The following is a 13,063-nucleotide window of genomic DNA, read 5'->3' on the forward strand; positions in this document are numbered from 1 at the left end:
CAAGATAATGGGTGGGTTGCTCTGCCCCGCCACACCACATTTCTGCCTCAACATGCCGCTGGGATGCTCTGTTACGCCAACCGGTCAATGTGCTTTCCCATTGTGGGGCAGCCCCACGCCGTCGGGAAACCCCCGGGCTGCCGGCAAAACGGAGCATCCCGCCCATTCTTCCCGAAGGTGTGGTGCCCAGAACGGAACACAGATGATGTCTGAACAAGGCTCTGGCTAGCTGAAGCAGGACTTCCACCCCTATGTATCCCAGCCTCCTCAAGGCATTGCCTAACACAGTGGCAATTGTTGCATTTGAGTCTCCACACAGTGATGTTGTGGCAATACATGACTTGTGTAGTACCCTTCTTTCATTAACTCAAGGGAGGTGGTGGCATAGTAATATTGTCACTGGACTAGTATTCCAGAGCCCCAGGGTAATAGTTTTGGGGACCTGCGTTCAAATCCCACCCCAGCAGATGGTTTGAATCCAATATAAATCTGGATTTTAAAGTCTAATAATGAGCTTGAATTCATTGTTGTAAAAACCCTTTAGGGAAGGACATTTGCTGTGACACCAGGTCCACAGAAACATGGATCCCTCCTAAATGCCCAGCAAGCCACTCAGCCAACATCCAATAAAACAAATTACCCATGCCATAGTCATCAATATGACAGACATGTACCCAGCAGCACATCACCCTGTTGTGCAGCTCAAAGCTCACCCTCCAGGTATAAGTAAAATTTGGAATAGAAGAATATTCTGCAGTTCATTTGGACACAGTCCAATGCCTAGCATTAACTTCTAATATAATGTTATGGTGCCCGGGTATAGATTAGAATGCATAGAGTAGGTTAGTCAACCCCAGCTATGCTGAAAGTGATAGAGACTACAGGACTTTAAATTGATTTTACATCATTCTTTTGTACAAAAGAAACTCAGGTATCTGCTCTCCCTATTATCAGTATTCTTAAGTCATTCTCCCCGTGTCTGCGTGGGTCTCACCCTCACAACCCAAAGATGTGCAGGGGAGGTGGATTGGCCACGCTAAATTGCCCTTAATTGGAAAAATAAAAATAATTGTGTATTCTATATTTATATTTTAAAAAATCAGTATACTTCAGTGTCCACGGCCAGAGCAGCAAGAACTGGAGCTTTTGAGGCAGGCACTGTGAGAACCCACCTGATCAATGGTACAATGGGATTTTCTACCCCTAACTAAGCAGTAAAACAGATCCTCAATACAATGGGCCAAAGCTTTCAGAAAAATAATGGTTTGCTAAAGATACATGTCGTTATTTATCTGCAAATTGCTCAGCACGTTCAGGGGATTAAGAGATACACTTGAATTGCGAATCTCCAGATCTCGCTGCTTGATTTATATTGCTCTGCTATTTACTCAATACAAGACAACATCTCGCCCTTCGCCTCCCCATTACTTTTAAGAACTTGCTGGATTTGTACATTAATTGCCCATTAAACTTGGCTCAGAAAATTAGAACAGCTAATTAATTGTATAAGTACCCCTTTAACAATGTGTTAATTGCTAATGCAATGTCCATCAATCACTGGACCAAAACAGGGACAACCTAAACTGTCCAGAGAGTTCCCTGCATGCAGTGAATTCTTTTTTTAGAGTTTGTTTAAATTTCCCATTTTAAATTGTCAAATTTGGCTTTCAGTGTCCATTTGGTCTCCTTTCTAAACTTCTTTTCACTCTCTTTATTTCAATTTCCGTGTCTGATTTGACTCCACCACAATGGGCTGGATTCTCCGATTTTGAGGCTATCTCCGGGCATGTGTCTAGTCTTATGACCAAAACGTTGGCACCACCACCGCAGTGATGCCCAGCCCGGTGGGGGGGGCGAACAGCCACTCCATGTAAAGCCCCCAGCTTTACCTGCAGATACGGACGGGGAATTGCCGGGTCCACGGCCGCGTATGCCCACCTGCCAGATATTGTCCCCCTGTAACTCCCCTCGCCACCCCCAGACAACCCTTCACCAGTTCCCCCAGCACCCACCGAAGGTCCCCGGCCAGTAGAACGGCTCACCCCCCGACTGTGGCGTCGCTGGACACAGTGAGATGAATATTACGTTCGCCGCAGAATTCGGTTTGAAATAAGGCAACAGAAAATAATACAAACAGCACTTCAGCTAAAGGTCAGGTAGAGGTTACCACCTGCTGGGAGAAACTCTGAGCTGGTTTCAAAGGAGCATTAATACAAACAATTACAGGATAAGAAAGACCTTTCTTTGACAGACCATAAATTCTTTGGGATCACTCCCTACACCTATAAATATTCAAAACATGAGGACAGGAAATTCTTCAGATAAATAATACACAAATCCTTCCTTAACTATATAACTCTTGACATTTAGAATAACACTCACAAAAAGTGTCTGTTTTGGTATCTAAAGAACTTGACAACACTGAAAAAAGACAGGCCTCTATACGAGTCCCCTTTGCCAATATATCTTGAGACACCTGACATTTACACAGACACGACGGTCATTAAAATATGTATTGATGATAATACATCCAATTAGCCATTTGGCTATAGGTAATTAACCAACAATATGTGACAAGATAACAGAAGCAGTCCTTGACTGATAAGAGAATTTTATGCACATAAAAAGAGGGGCATTTTAGCAGAGAGGTACCTTCTCACTCCCCTGCAGGAGTGTGGGTCAAAGCTGTTCTTCAAGCTTGCCTCATCAGACAAAACCTCAGGTTTTGTAAGTATGTTTTTGTTTAACTTCTTAGAAATGTATTAAGAAATTGATAGGAGATACTTTAGGATTTTCCATGTTTCAGATATCTCATTCTGTTGAGAGAAGGTTAGTGTGTTAGCAGATAATATAGGACTGTTCACAATTTTGTATTAATAACAGATAACTAAAAAGACTGTTCGTCAACTTATATTTTTTAACTCTGCAATTCTGTATGGATCTATTGGGAGTATTTTCACAATAAAAATACTTTAATTAAAATTATACTGTGTAAGAATTACTCTCAAAGTTTAAACTCCTAGACACTCATTTAGGAAGGCTTAAATGACTTAGGACCCACGACAATAGAGGTAAAGATTTAGTTATGAGTGACGCATCTGAACTTTCACCATAAAAAGTAACTGAAATCCTGTTTAACTGTCTGAGACCCGGAAAAGCATTCTCCCTTCGTGAGATCTATTCTGAGTCTTGGAGGAAAACAGGTTTCTCTCTTTTGGTGGGTTAACCTAGAGCATAAGTTATTAATAAAGTATTATCAGGTCCGGAATAACCTAAATCCTTCACAGTTGGTGCCCAAACGTGAGGCAAGATTAATATCCTCATAAAAATATTAAATATTAAAAAATAATTTAAAAGAAAAATTAAAGCAGAGACAAAACGATGCAATCCCTAAAAATAGAAAGTACTTTCGAACCTGTAAACATGGCAAATACTCCAAATGCAGGGAGAATATATAAAGTTGCCCGAGAAATAAATGAACTAATAAATGGAACTGCCCTATTCCAAGTTGCAGACAATTAATTGTTTACCCTGAAAATTTTAAAACAAGGACGCATCCATAGAATTTGATGTTGCATGGTAGTTAAAGCAGAAGTCCCTCAACAGGTTAACAGCAGCCAAATGTTTTAGACTGCAGATCAGTGCTTATCAGACAGGCTTTGAGATAACAGCTCCAGCAGCCTGCGCTGCAACCCAATACATTTCTTTCAAGTCAGAGAAATTCCAGCGAAGTTAAGTTTGAAATTACATAAAGGAAACCAGTGGATTACTGAGTTCTCCACTTTTCTGATAAAAGTTAGTTATTTAGCATTGATTGGAATTGCCAGAATCTTAAGTTTGAATTCCTTGAAATAATGTTTATTTGTGGATTGATAGAAACTTAATGATACCAGTTAAAAAAGTGTAAATCTGGAGATGACAGTTTACTTTGCTACGGTATAAATCACCGCAGCTAACTGCTTCCTCCCAAAAGCAGCCAACATTTTTGTGAATGTTAGAAAAATTGTTAAGATAAAAAAATTAAGTTGTAAAAGTTATACAAGCTCTTGTTAAGCAAATATTAAATTCAGTTCTGACTTAAGATCAGAACTAAGCTTGCAGTTTGCCAGTAATTCAATTTGAATTTTCAAACATTTTAAGTTTTAAAAGAAAACTGTTCAAACTTTTTTCAAACTTTGCTCAGTAACAAAAAATTGTCTTTGGTTATAAATAGATAAATAAATAAATACAAAGAGAGATAAAGATAGTGGACTCATAGCAGCAAACGATTTAAAACACAATCTCCTAAAAGTGATAACTGTAAATCACAGAGACCTCAGTCACATAAATTACAATTATTCTCAGGAAAATTCCCTTGATAACAAACACCTAGACATCAGCAGATCCCAGACTAAAATGGTAAAAATTAAACACCCAGAGAATTCCCAGCATCAGATTCAACAACAAAAAATTGACACACCCAGCCCAAGGCACAGAAATCATTAACCTTACGTAGACATTACAATCAGGGATTTATTTGGAACAGCATTAATTGACACAGGGTCAGACATTTCAATTGTAGATCCTCAAGTAAATTCCAAGTGTCAGCTGAAGGACCTTCTAGAACAAATTGAAATTGTAGGAATAACGGGACAATCACAGTCAACTCGGGTTTTTGACTGCCCAGTAGAATTAAATGGAATTCAGCACAACTTAAAAACTGCAATGTTAGACATCCATCAGACATCGTCTTCTGGTCAAAAGGTTTTGTTACTAATTGGAGGTAAAGATTCAGGACTATGGTTTAACACATTCCCCGTTAATTCTGACGTGGATGAAAGAGCTGAGCATGTTGTGAAACAGCTCGAATATCACACAGACAGCACAGTGCGGGCTAAATTGAAACACCTTTTAAATCGCCACTGGGAATCTTTATAGCAGCACACAAATCATTGCGGCAAGTTGCAGATTGAACCAACCCCACTAGGGGTTAACCCATTCCCTGTCCAAAAGCAGTGGCACATTCCAGAGCACCGGGGGCAGGCCAGTCTCATCAAAACAATTGACTCACTTGAACAACAATGAGTTTTAATTAAAAGGCCTTCACGTTACAATTCGCCAATGTTCGGTGTAGCTAAAGCCGATAACAAATGGCATCTTGTGATTGATTGTACAAAATTAAACAGACACACTGAGCCAAACTCAGCTCAGCAGGCAAATGTCCAAAAGATGGTAAGCCAATTAGTTAGGAAAAAGTACAAGTCTTGCGTAGACTTGGCAAACGGCTTTTGGTCTCATCCCATTAAGGAAACAGATCAGCAGTGTACTGCGTTCACTGCGCCTAATGGGTATCAATACGTGTGGACTTGCCCCCCACAGGGTTTTAGAAATTCCCCACAAATCTTTTCAGCTAGAGTAATGGAAATATTGTCAGACTTACCACAAGTGGCTAATTATGTAGATGACATCTACCGAACAACAGACGATTTAGACGAACACTTTGAACTTTTGAATGAAGTTTTTAAACGACTCATTGACAATGGCTATTTAATCAATCTAAAAAAAATCTCAACTCTGCAGACAGACAGTAAATTTCCTCGGCCTGAGTGTCGCAGATGCGCACTAAACTCAAAGAACTTAAGTCAATTTTAGGATTACTAAATTATGCTAAGGCATTCATCCCCAATTATTCTGCATTAGCTAAACCCCTTTATGACTGATGTTCACCAAAAAACAATCGATTCCTTTTCACCCATAAGGATTATCAATCCCTCGGGAAACTAATGGATGACGTGCAAAAAGCGATTGATTTAAATACCAGAAACAGTCTGTTACAACTGGTCCTTCGTATTAAAATTGGATCAAAAACAGGGGTAGCAATAGCCTACAACAAGGATGAAAGTATCCCAGTCGCTTTTTATTCCTACAATTTTACTGCTACTGAACAGCGATACAATGCTACTGAATGGACTCTAACCTTTATTTTACAAGTCCTAATTAAAGTCAGGCCTTGGCAAGAACAGCCCCCAATTCTGATACAGACTGCTTGTCACGCTTTGAAAGATTTAAACAGGCCGCCAGAGAATGAAAGAAAGCAAAGCAGTTAGATATGTTAGATAACATTACTTCAGGACCGCACACTTGAGTGGGAAGTTATTCCTGAACAATTTGATTTGCAATCCCTTCCTCAAATGGAGGATGGGGACCCAGAAAGAGAGAGAGAAAATAAACCCCAACACAATCTCACAGACTACAAAGAAGTCTGGTATTGTGATGGCTCTTCAATGAAAATACTTCAACCAGATGGATTAATGAAATCTTCTGCAGGGAAGAGGGCAATTTCAGGAGTCCAGATAAATCCCAGAACAAACCATTGCAATCCCTTTGGGACCCCGCACTGCACAATATGCAGAAGCAATGACATTAAAAGAAGCAATGCAACGGGCAGATTCTAAAAATGCAGTACTAATATGTACTGATTCAGCATATGCAAGAAACGCATATGGGAGAGACCTCCCCATATGGGAAAGAACTAAATGGAAGACAAACAGAAATAAGATTATCAATCATAAATCCATATCGCAAACAGTAGCTATGTTGAGAACAGACAAGCCAAACATACAGGTTTACACATCCCTGGACACACCAAAGGAGGTTCCAGGACAGGTGTCCATATATTTCTGTCGGGAATGGAACATTTTGTATAGTCCAATTTATGAGGTGCGGACTATACAAAATGTTCCATTCCCGACAGAAATATATGGACACCTGTCCTGGAACCAACCTGTCTTTCCCCAGGAAAGGTTCTCATTCCACTAACGTAATTGTCAATTGAGGAAAATTGATAGATATTCACCAAATAATTTCCCATGACGGCCAAATTTTCCTAATGAAGGAATTAGAGGAAACCATGAAGTTTCTAAAAGAATCTTCTCCAGAAATATCCTATGATATGATAGATCCATCTCTCACAGATCCCCAGCAACACCTTTTGGATCAGTATAGACATTGCTATTTCATGGAGTGGACAGGAATCAAAAAGATAGAGCCATCTCTCGGCTCTCATTTTAAATTCTCTCATTGTACACCTGTACTAGGTGACTATAAAGGCTATGTCATAGGACATGATTACCCCATTGTGGCGCACAAAGACTCCGTGAGACGAATAGAGTGAAGTCGATGAGGCTTTATTAAGCGTGTCTGTTCCCCAGCAGCCCGATAGTAAACTGGCCTGCGGGGGAAGGCACCGGCTTCTTATACTTCGCCTTCAGGGCGGAGTATGAGGTCAACGGCCAACCAGGACCCGGGATCTGTCAGCCAATGACATTAGGGCTTCTAGTCCCACATGACCTCCAATACATACTACCACACCCATCAATCTCTATTATCACAACTTAGTATATGATTGGCCAATTCCAGCCTGGAAACGGGTAATGTTTGGAGTAATACCGTCAGAATTTAAATTAAAAAAACCAAATGTATTCGAAAATCCTGGCAATGTCACGATAGTTTGTTCATCTTTACTATATGACAGCTGGTACTATCAATCGGGAGACCCCGATAAAAAAATGGGAGAAAAAATTTCCCAATGCCTAGATCAAGATGGTCAAGAAACAAATGACACTAATTTTACAGGAAAACATAAAAGAGAGTGTTATTCCTCCTGGCTCACAGATCCAGTTGAGACGCGTCAAAAGAATGATGATCACAGCAATCAGCAGAATGAAACTGACCTCATGTCTCTGTTCCGCATCCTGGGACCGAAACAGACATGTGCCTTATATGATATAGTATTTGGAGTAAACAAAACTATTTATGAGAGTCATTGTTACACTAATGATTCTAACCCGACTAGACCCTCTAATCGATATTCAATATTCTGTAAACCACACTATCGAGGCACACTCCAGAAATGTCACTGTGACAAACCTGGATGGCTGACTAGCGAAGATGCTCGACGCATGGCGTGGGTATCTAATAACTTCTCCATTTATGATTGGAAACCTGCTAATCATTCTAGTCACGCCATTCAAGCCGTCTACTCCATAGGATGGTATTTTAAACAGAATCTCTCAGTCAAAAGGACAGATTTGTTTAAAAATCTTCTTGTATTACCCCCTGAACTAATCCATCGAAATCTGAAAGTAAATTACACTGATAGACTGCGAAGATGTTTACGCAGCTTTCCTAACTGTGGAAATAGTACTTCACCGATCAATAGTAAGCAGGAATCATCTCTGATTTTTCTACTTGAGGCTCCACCACCTTTTAGGGTCATAATGAAGAATGACACTTGGCAGAATTTTGTCACCCCTAAGTCAAAGACGGAGGCTGATGAGTGTACAATTGAAAAACACTAAACTTCTAACCTCAGCTACCTCTTCAGTCGTACAAGCCTTAGAAATGTTCTCGCAGTGGTTAAGTGAGACCACTTCGAATCTAAAAAACGTATCTTCATATGTCACTATAATGGCGAGTCTGACTACAGACTCACTGGTAGTACTTCGAGATCAAACATTGGCAAATAATGATCTTGTTAAAGCTAACGATATGGCCGAAGCAATCAAAAATACCCTACATCAAATAGTTAGAAGAGCTTCCAGATCCTCTTGTTTCCGCCTCATTTAAATATCTCTCAGCTATTCGGCAGTTGAAGGCATTGCAGAAATCCACTTCTAGAGTCGTGTTACTCAGAGTGAGTGAAATTGAACAGCATAAACCTGACAGAGTTGATACTCTGTGGTGGTTTAAATACAGAGTATGGAGAATTTCTTATATAGTGTTCGTGCCAAGTATACAACCGGACAAATGTTATTTTTGGATTTATGACCGTGTCCAACTCGGACAGATTGTTTCCACAGGAAGTTTAAAAGCACAGGTACGAGTTCACACTCCGTACACTTTAATTGGCCAGGCTGGATTTAATAGAACTTCCTACAGCCATTAGAATATTTTTCCGCTGACATGTGTATAGGGACAACCCTACGCTTCTGCTTTGATTGGCAAAAACACCATGATTGTAGGAATGCATCCTGTTCAGTGGTTGCAACCCCTATCTTTGAAATACTATCTAGAATTCACATTCTGGGAAATGGATCGGTAGCGATACTCACCTCTGAGTATTGTGATGACTGTCAACTTGCTCCAGGAGCATGGATGTTGACGCCACATGAAAATGGAACTTGCTGTGGCTATGGCCTTAAAAAGGACCACAGACATGCAGCAGCAATCTCCATATCCCCAGAAAATCACTTCCCATCCACCATTAGGATTTCTAAATTGACCGCTCTCCTAGCACATATGTATCATGCTTACCTTACGGCCACTTTCACTAATTACAATGTAACTGAGCATATTAGGCATGCCAAACATTTATTATCACAAATTCAGATTTTCGATCTTGTCCATGCCCCGGACTGGATACTCACCCTTGGTTTGGCTGCTGAAGATGTTTTTCCCAAAATGGGTTCCATCTTTCAAGGAATTACTCACGCTGCTAGTGATGTTATTTCCTATTTTTCAGGATGTGGTAGTATGCATTAGGGGTCATGTGGGACTGTGAAGCCATGGTGCCATTGGCTGACAGATCCCGGGTCCCGGTTGGCTGTTGATCTCTAGCTCCGCCCTGAAGGCGGAGTATAAGAACCAGGAGTTCTCCCCGCAGCTCCAGTCTGTTGTTGAACTGCCGGGAACAAGTCACGCTTAATAAAGCCTCATCGACTTCATCTCTATTCGTCTCTCGTAAGTCATTGTGCGCTACAATTTATTAAGCGTGCTTAAAGGACTATGGAGCTCAGGATCGCCCCGGAATGCCTGCGGATCAGCCCCCACACAGTGAACTCAGCAGCAGTTTTTAAACACTGGCAAGCCTGTTTCGAAGGCTACCTCCGAACGGCCCCCGGCCGGATCACAGAAGACCAGAAACTGCAGGTCCTGCATTCGAGGGTAAGCCCGGAAATTTACCCTCTCATAGAAGACGCAGAGGATTTCCAGACGGCGTTCGCAGCACTAAAGAGCATCTACGTTCACCCAGCAAAGTCCCGGAGAATCGATAGACAAATTCTACGCCGCGCTGCTAATTTTGGGACGGGCCTGCAGCTGCCCGCCGGTAAACACGGCTGAACACACGGACATGTTAATTCGTGATGCGTTTGTGGCAGGTATGAACTCTCCCCAAATCCGCCAAAGACTGTTAGAAAAAGAGTCGCTAGGACTCTCAGAGGCACGGGCCCTTGCAGCTTCCCTAGATGTGGCCGCGCAAAACGCCCGCGCGTACGGCCCCGACCGCGCGGCAGCCCCTTGGGCTCCGTGGACCCCCGTCGCGACAAACCCCCCCCCCTCACAGGCTTGCGCGGTTCAGATGCCAGGTCATCCCGGGGGGGCCCGCTGCTATTTCTGCGGGCAGGCGAAACACCCCCGGCAGCGCTGCCCGGCCCGCGCAGCGATTTGCAAGAGCTGCGGCAAAAAGGGCCATTTCGCGGCTGTGTGCCGGTCCCGGGGGGTCGCCGCTGTCCCCGGAGAAGAAAGAGTCCAGCGCATCCCAAACGCTCCCCAACCCCCCCCCCAGCGCCCCATGTGCGACCCGCAGGCGCCACCATTTTGGGTCCCGGCCACCACGAGGGGAGGATGGGCGCCACCATCTTGGGGCCCCCCAGCCATGTGCGATGCATGGGGGCGGCCATTTTTTCCACCCCCACCGCCATCTTGGGACCCCCCAGCCATGTGCGATGCATGGTGTGGCCATTTTGTCCACCCCCGCCGCCATCTTGGACGACAACAAAGGACCCCAGCATCGACGGCTCCACGGGGTTCGAAGAAGACGCTGAGACACTGCGACCACATCTGACCTCGGTGACGCTGGACCAAGCACGGCCCCGGACGCTCCAGACGACGACAACAACGGTGCTGATCAACGGACACGAGACACCATGCCTGATCGACTCCGGGAGCACCGAAAGTTTCATCCACCCCGACACGGTAAGACGCTGTTTCTTGACCATCCGCCCAAGTATGCAAAAGATTTCCCTAGCTGCAGGATCCCACTCCGTACAGATCAAAGGGTTCTGCATAGTGACCCTAACGGTGCAAGGGAGGGAGTTTAAAAACTACAGGCTCTACGTCCTTCCCCAACTCTGCGCGCCCACATTACTGGGATTAGACTTCCAGTGCAACCTGCAGAGCCTAACATTCCAATTCGGCGGCCCAATACCCCCACTCACTATCTGCGGCCTCGCAACCCTCAAAGTTGAACCCCCATCCTTGTTTGCAAACCTCACCCCACATTGCAAACCCGTCGCCACTAGGAGCAGACGGTACAGCGCCCAGGACCGGACATTTATTCGGTCCGAAGTCCAGCGGTTGCTGAAGGAAGGCATAATCCAGGCCAGCAATAGTCCCTGGAGAGCACAGGTGGTAGTAGTAAAGACAGGGGAGAAGCAAAGGATGATCATAGACTATAGCCAGACCATCAACAGGTACACACAGCTAGATGCGTACCCTCTCCCCCGCATATCCGACATGGTCAATCGGATTGCCCAATATAAGGTCTTCTCCACCATGGACCTCAGGTCCGCCTACCACCAGCTCCCCATCCGCCCAAGTGACCGCAAGTACACAGCCTTCGAGGCAGACGGGCGACTATACCACTTCCTAAGGGTCCCATTTGGCGTCACAAACGGGGTCTCGGTCTTCCAATGGGAGATGGACCGAATGGTTGATCACCACGGGTTGCAGGCCACGTTCCCGTATCTCGACAACGTAACCATCTGCGGCCACGATCAGCAGGACCATGACGCCAACCTCCAAAAATTCCTCCAGACCGCTAAAGCCTTGAACCTCACATACAACGAGGACAAGTGCGTGTTTAGCACAAACCGGCTAGCCATCTTGGGATATGTAGTGCGCAATGGGATAATAGGCCCCGACCCCGAACGCATGCGCCCCCTCATGGAATTTCCCCTCCCCCACTGCTCCAAAGCCCTGAAACGCTGCCTGGGGTTCTTTTCATATTACGCCCAGTGGGTCCCCCAGTACGCAGACAAGGCCCGCCCCCTAATACAGACCACTAACTTCCCCCTGTCGACAGAGGCTCGCCAGGCCTTCAGCCGCATCAAAGCGGATATCGCAAAGGCCACGATGCACGCCATCGACGAGTCCCTCCCCTTCCAGGTCGAGAGCGACGCCTCCGATGTAGCTCTAGCGGCCACCCTTAACCAAGCGGGCAGACCCATGGCCTTTTTCTCCCGAACCCTCCACGCCTCAGAAATCCGCCACTCCTCAGTGGAAAAGGAAGCCCAAGCCATAGTGGAAGCTGTGCGACATTGGAGGCATTACCTGGCTGGCAGGAGATTCACTCTCCTCACTGACCAACGGTCAGTAGCTTTCATGTTCGATAATGCACAGCGGGGCAAAATTAAAAATGACAAGATCTTAAGGTGGAGGATCGAGCTCTCCACCTTCAACTACGAGATCTTGTACCATCCCGGAAAGCTGAACGAGCCGTCCGATGCCAACGCACAAATAGACCGTCTCCAAACCCTCCACGAGGACCTCTGCCACCCGGGGGTCACTCGGTTCTACCATTTTATAAAGTCCCGCAACCTCCCCTACTCCGTGGAGGAGGTCGGTACAGTCACCAGGAACTGCCACATCTGCGCAGAGTGCAAACCGCACTTTTTCAGGCCGGATAGAGCGCACCTGATCAAGGCTTCCCGTCCCTTTGAACGCCTCAGTCTGGATTTCAAAGGGCCCCTCCCCTCCACCGACCGCAACACATACTTCCTGAACGTGGTGGACGAGTACTCTCATTTCCCTTTCGCCATCCCCTGCCCCGACATGACAGCGGCCACAGTTATTAAAGCCCTTAGCACCATATTCACACTGTTCGGTTGCCCCGCATATATCCATAGCGACAGGGGGTCCTCCTTCATGAGTGACGAGCTGCGCCAGTTCCTGCTCAGCAAGGGTATAGCCTCGAGCAGGACGACCAGCTACAACCCCCGGGGGAACGGGCAAGTAAAGAGGGAGAACGGCACGGTCTGGAAGACCGTCCTACTGGCCCTACGGTCCAGGGATCTCCCAGTTT

The sequence above is a fragment of the Scyliorhinus torazame genome, chromosome 8, assembly GCF_047496885.1.
Source record: "Scyliorhinus torazame isolate Kashiwa2021f chromosome 8, sScyTor2.1, whole genome shotgun sequence".
In the NCBI taxonomy this organism is placed as follows: Eukaryota; Metazoa; Chordata; class Chondrichthyes; order Carcharhiniformes; family Scyliorhinidae; genus Scyliorhinus; species Scyliorhinus torazame.